General features: G+C 39.8%; 1 protein-coding gene across 2 annotated transcripts in view; it reads left to right on the top strand.

The window, feature by feature from the left end:
* The first annotated feature begins 623 nt into the window (after positions 1-623).
* Positions 624-6000, top strand: part of LOC140910219 (broad substrate specificity ATP-binding cassette transporter ABCG2-like) — a 38666-nt gene continuing 33289 nt past the window's right edge. Inside the window, exon 1 of one of the 2 annotated variants that reach the window (XM_073340660.1) lies at positions 624-1395. The gene's annotated coding sequence lies outside the window, so the exon portion shown is untranslated. The remainder of the gene's footprint in view (positions 1396-6000) is intronic. The other variant, XM_073340663.1, reaches the window with a different exon arrangement.

Here is a 6000-nt window from a genome sequence, read left to right as displayed (position 1 = left end):
AGAGGCAGGAAAAAACAGTTTAATCCAGTTACTTCCAGGCCAAGCTGACAGTGCATAGTGGGGTCACAAAATGGTGTCACAAGAGTCCATCTTGGATTGCTGCAATATCCTTAGAAACTGATTATTGGGTCTAATACACACATGTAACTTAATAAACCATGAACAATATAACATTTCATACCCAACAGGCTAAGTCCCCTCTGTACTGCTGTGGTGGCATAAAGGGGACTCGACTGAAGGGGCAGTTGGGTATTTCTCTGTCACAAGAGAATCCCCTGGTGGTGCAAAGCCAACGAACGGGGTCTTCTAGAGTGAGACAGATGTGGCAGCTTGAGGAGGTATGGCCTGAGCATGCTGTGTTCCGGTTATCCCTTTCAGTGTAATGGCCCTTGGGGGACTGTTCCTGCCAGCTTATGTTAGAGCAGCCCTGTAGCCCCCAGGTTCTGAGGACACAGAGATGAAATAACATGGCGTTCCAGTACACCTGAGGATCCAGTCCTAGATCTGGAGGACTGCATACAGTCTCTGAAAGAAGTTTGCACCATTTGACCCACACATTTCACCAGACCAAGGAATTGACAACAGGTGTCATTTACAGGTACTACTGCACTGGTCCTGGAGATGGTTAACCAGGAAGAGTGACCAGGTTTGCTCCAATCTAGTTTTAACCATGGTTACTGAAATGCTATTGAACATGGTTTGGCCTTGTCTACACTTACAGGTACAATATGTTCAGCACTGGGGAAGAAGGGCTGGTAGACAGAGTAGAGAAAACACCCCACAACGAGTTGCAGTCAGTACCATGTGCATTGTGGGCACATAATACATACTAATAATTAGCCCATTTGGTGGAATCTTTGTGAGTCCACAGTTGGTGACACTGCTGTAGTACGTCAGAAAGTCAACACTAGCGTGTCTTTTGTTTGGTGATGTGTCCTCAGGCACACTGCCACTGGCAGCGACTGAACTTGGGCTCAAAACTGTGGGGGGATGAGATGTTGCAGAATTCCTGCTCCAATGCACTTTAGTTCATTTGTGGCACCCTGAGCTAGAACAGCTAAGATTAGGAGCTGCATGTGCCTCTGTCCCTGCCCCTGGACTGAGAGCCTCTCTCATTTCAGCAGCAAAGAGGAGGGGAGGTGACTGTCCTTTGCAAGCCTCTGTGGGGGAGAGAAAGGAGGGGTTTCCTGTGGATTAGCCCTTGATATTACAGAAAGCCTGATGAGCCACTGGTGAGACTTCACCTTCCTTTGAGCTGCATAAAAGGCTGGGATCACTGCTACACTTGCCACTCACTGCTCTTCCCCTGATTCCAGCTGCACTCCCAGTACCTGTCTGTATCACCCGTAAACTTTTTCACTGCCGCTGCCTTTTGCACGGACTGAGATCCACTGGGTAAGTCAACTGGGACATTTCAACCTTATTGATGGAATTGTATTTTTTTAAACTGTCTAATTTAGTGACCGGTTTCCTTCCCTGTGCCAGGGAGAGGAGAGGTGAGAAAAGCAATAGTGGAAGTGCTATTCTGCCACCAACTAATGAATTAGATTCTGAAGCTGGTTTGACCAACAGTGAGAAAGAAAATGTTTTGTGATTTGCCTGGAGTTCCCCACTGCATTTAAGTTACCAACAAAATTAGATGTCCAAAATAATAATGTATTTTATTAAGTTAAGGAGAAAACTCATGTAAGACTGATGGCTGAATAGTTAAAGAGCTCAAGAGCTAGAATATGGAGAGGGAAACAAGTTCATTTTGCTTAGAAGTTTGGATGTATGTGTATGTACCATATATAATACACATACATACACAAGAGCTCATTTATCCAAACCTGTTTAGTACACAATACCATTTTTCTCTAAATCTAGGTTACACATCCCCAGGTATATCAGTTACCTGTTAACATATCTGATTTTCTGAATCCTTGAATCCCCTTTTACACAAATGATTTTAATTTCCCCAAAACATTAATGAAAATGGGGATTGTGCTGTGTATAAATCCACATATACCACACCGGTTTCCTATATAAATATATGCATATGTACATACATATACCTGTCTGTGCTCTGTGTACATATGTATTGCACAAAGTACAGGATTTATATATACGTTTCATGTATTTGTATTTATATAGAGAACTAAAATGTACAGCTACAATATGCTTTTATGGAGGATTTCACCTGACAGTTTGCACTAGTTAAACTTTGCACCCATTATAAATAAGAGAAGTAACAGCTTAACTAATGAATGGCTGGCAGGTTTATGGGATGTTGAAAATCAGGATCTTTTTAAAAGGGCTTGATCATGCTTCCTTTGGAAAACCCATTAACACTAACGAGAGTTGATTTTGGCTCTAAAACGATATATTCTTAGTTAATTTTAGCTCTTGATGTGTTTGTTTGAAGAGGTAAAATACCTCGAATAAACTGGTTGGTCTTTCAAAAACCAGTTAAAATATGTGTTGTTGGGTTTTGCGATTTGCAATTTCATTTCTGAGCTACAAGCGCTCTTCCTTTATGATTTAGAAAACTTGTCCAGTGCCGGTCGGTTACTGTAGGAAATTGCTAAGACAAGAGTTCACATAATCTCTTTGTTAATATAAAATATCGTAGGGTGGCAAATATTTTTAGTAAAGTTGCTTTAAAAATCTCAGGCCTGGTTCTGCCATGGCTCATGTGGGTTTGATAGCCATATAACTTCATTGATTTCAGGTCAATGACTCCTGATTTACCCTGGCGTATGTGAGAGGGGAATCAGGCCTTTGGACTATACAAGTCAACGTACAATGCATGGGAAAACTGCCTGTATGCACCCGAATTTACACACTTAAATAACATTTGCAAACCCCAAAGAGGAAAACACCTTAAGTTATGGCATCTATGGACAGAAAGATATGCTGATTTCTTTAAAGAGGGCATTTTTACTGTTCAGTTAGAAGAAAGATTAAATATCAAGATCCAATATTTTAAATGTTTCCAGTAAATTATTTTGTCTCCTGACTTGGTAATATGATCAATAGTTTGAGAGAGATTATGGATACTGAACTTCTGCCTTGAAAGGATGCAGTGGAAGGTATGAAAAGCGAGAATCTTTCTTGAGGATGGTTTAATGGGGACAACCTGGTTACACAGAAAAATGGAGTAATGAAATAAGTGGAGCACTAAAGGTCCAATAATGTGTTGTGATAGAAAATAGGGTGATTTATCTATTGTGTGGTCAGTACTTCAGCAAATACTCACACAAAACTCCCATTGATTCTAATGGGATTTAAACATCTGTAAGGGCTGCCCTTATATTAGTCCATTTATAGCATTACATCATATGAATACAAGTCATCAGCTTGCTAGTGTAAATGTATTCAGCTAGGATTTTTTAGATTTATTCTGGGATCATCCATCAAGTATGAAATATTAGTAATCCATAGAAGATATTGCTGAGACTACGCTGCTGCTTGAGCCAAAGAGTTTTCTACTGGGTTTTTCTAAATTAGGTGCTGGGGTAAGAATTAATGCTGTTGATGACTCACTTCTTGATGGCAAGGATGAGTGTTCGAGGAAGATTTTTTTGAAAGAGAACAAGTACAGCATGTACCATTCATGAATAGCTCACCAATGTGGGTAACATTTCAGTTACAGAGAAAATAACTTACTTTAACCAAAGTTGATATAATGATGATATGGTCCCCTTTGTTCATCATACTGGAAAAATACTTCTGAACACAAACTAATTTATTCTGATTATTTACCTATAGTATGTTGATGCCTATACATGATGATGTGACACATTGTTTTATTGGATATTTATCTGTCCATTAAAACCTAAAGTAGATGAGCATATGTTTGTAGAGTTTTTTGTGAACTGGAAATGAAATTTCATTACACATATATGCATTAATTTGATTTATATTTTCTTTGCTATTTCTTTGTTCTCTGGGAGTTTTACTTGCAAAAGGACTGCCAAATCAGACACAAAATAACATGACACAAACCTACCCCTCTGAGAAAACAAGTAATAGTAAAGCATGTTAACAACCTTTGCTCTTATCTCAAAGCAAACATCAAAAGGAACTTGCCCATATCTTTCCATGGTGAGGCTTACTGATCTATAAAAATCTTCCTATTGCTGAGTAAAGTATTAACTATATAATCTCTCAGTGAATGTTTGCATTATTAATAGAAAAAATACTAAAAAACAAAAGCAAATGAAAAGTCCGCCCACCATGCACAGATATTATTTACTGCTGCTAGTGGCTCATTGCCTTTTGGAACAAGATTAGAGATACACCAATTTATCCCATAGGGAATTGCTACAATGGAAGATTTGTTATAACAAGACTCAGATGAGGAGAGAGGCAGGTAGTGCAGATTTTAATTTGTGACTGATACATCACCTGGAACAGCAAAATAATTATTTTTTAGAATTAATTAAGTCTTAACAATTGTGTGTCAACTGCAGTAAAAGTATGCACAAATGTAGCTGTGCAAGGTCACGTCTTGTTTTCAAAAAGGTGGCCTTCAGTTAGCTTAAAGAGTGCTTTTCTCTGCTTACCTTATTGGAGAGGATCAGAGTTGTGTCCCTGGTTTACAGGGGTTTTATTCAACATGTCACCAAATGTTCCATATTTTGTTTTCCTATATTTCTGAGAGTGGTGTAATGTTGCATGATAAAGCAATACAAGCTCAGGAAAGTCAATTTTAAATTTAAGGGCAGGCTAAATTCTAACTTGTGCTTTAGTCACTTTGTGCCATTCTGGCCATGCTAAGGAGGCCGAGATCTATCCTAACCAGGGCATCTGGGAATTCATTTGATGTAGGGGAATTCCTGAAACTCAGGAAGTTGGTTTAACTTGCTATATCGCACCTGGTGGCTAAGGGGTTGCTCTCAGTCGGCATGGCTGAGGCCAGGAGGAGGAGTCTCCTTAGTGAACAGCACTTCTGCTCCTAAAACAATTTTCTAATTTTTTTGTGGTATTTTTATTTCCGTTGCTTTGTAACAACAGGAACTTTCATATCACAAAATACTTTTAAGATCTTCTTGTTGTCCTAGTGCACTGGAGAGATGGGGAGAGTGTCCTCATCTTCATAACATCACTTTTAAAAAGGTCACCCAAGAGACATAGTATAAATGTATTCTCAACTATGAAGAACCCTAGACCTCAATCGTGCCAGGCCTCTTTGGGTGTCATTCAGAAAGACATCTGTTTCAGCCACTGGCAGCAGCAACTTTAACAAGCAAGCTGCACTTTATGTCTCTGGTTTCAGTAAAGATTACAAGGCAGCCCATGTGCTGTCAAAGCTTCAGGAACACAACTATGTGGCTTATCTCTCAAAAGCAGCCCCTTGGGTATATTATCACTGACAGGGAGGTCACTGTTGCCTGTGTTAATGGCTCCACTGGTTTCTTGACAAACAGCAACAATATCAAATACTTTCTTAGACTCATAGACTTTAAGGTTAGAAGGAACCATTGTGACAATCTAGTCTAACATCCTGCACATTGCAGGCCACAGAACCTCACCCACTCACTCCTATAATAGACCCCTAACCTCTGGCTGAGTTACTGAAGTCCTCAGATCATGGTTTAAAAACTTCAAGTTACAGAGAATCCACCATATTACACTAGTTTAAACCTACAAGAGACCCGTGCCCCATGCTGCAGAGGAAGGAAAAAACCCCTCAGAGTCTCTGCCAATCTGACCTGGGGGAAAATTCTTTCCCAGCCCCAAATATGGCAATTAGTTAGATCCTGATCATGTGGGCAAAACCCTCAGCCAGACACCTGGGAAAGAATTCTCACTAGTAACTCAGAGTCCTCCCCATCTATTCTTGTAGAATATCGGAAGGTTCTGTGCCCACCATGCATTGGTTAAGGCCCAAAAATTAAGCTGCTTTGAGGAATTCCAGATCAAGACAATTTAATCAGACATCATATTAACCTATCCCAAAAGGCACCAGCCTACCTGCTTACAAGAAAAGAGCTGATAGATAGGGTGAAGAAAGAG

Source organism: Lepidochelys kempii, chromosome 4 (assembly GCF_965140265.1).
Source record: "Lepidochelys kempii isolate rLepKem1 chromosome 4, rLepKem1.hap2, whole genome shotgun sequence".
NCBI classification, from domain to species: domain Eukaryota; kingdom Metazoa; phylum Chordata; order Testudines; family Cheloniidae; genus Lepidochelys; species Lepidochelys kempii.
The sequence above is the reverse complement of the archived record's forward strand: the minus strand, read 5'-3'. Positions and strand labels throughout refer to the sequence as shown.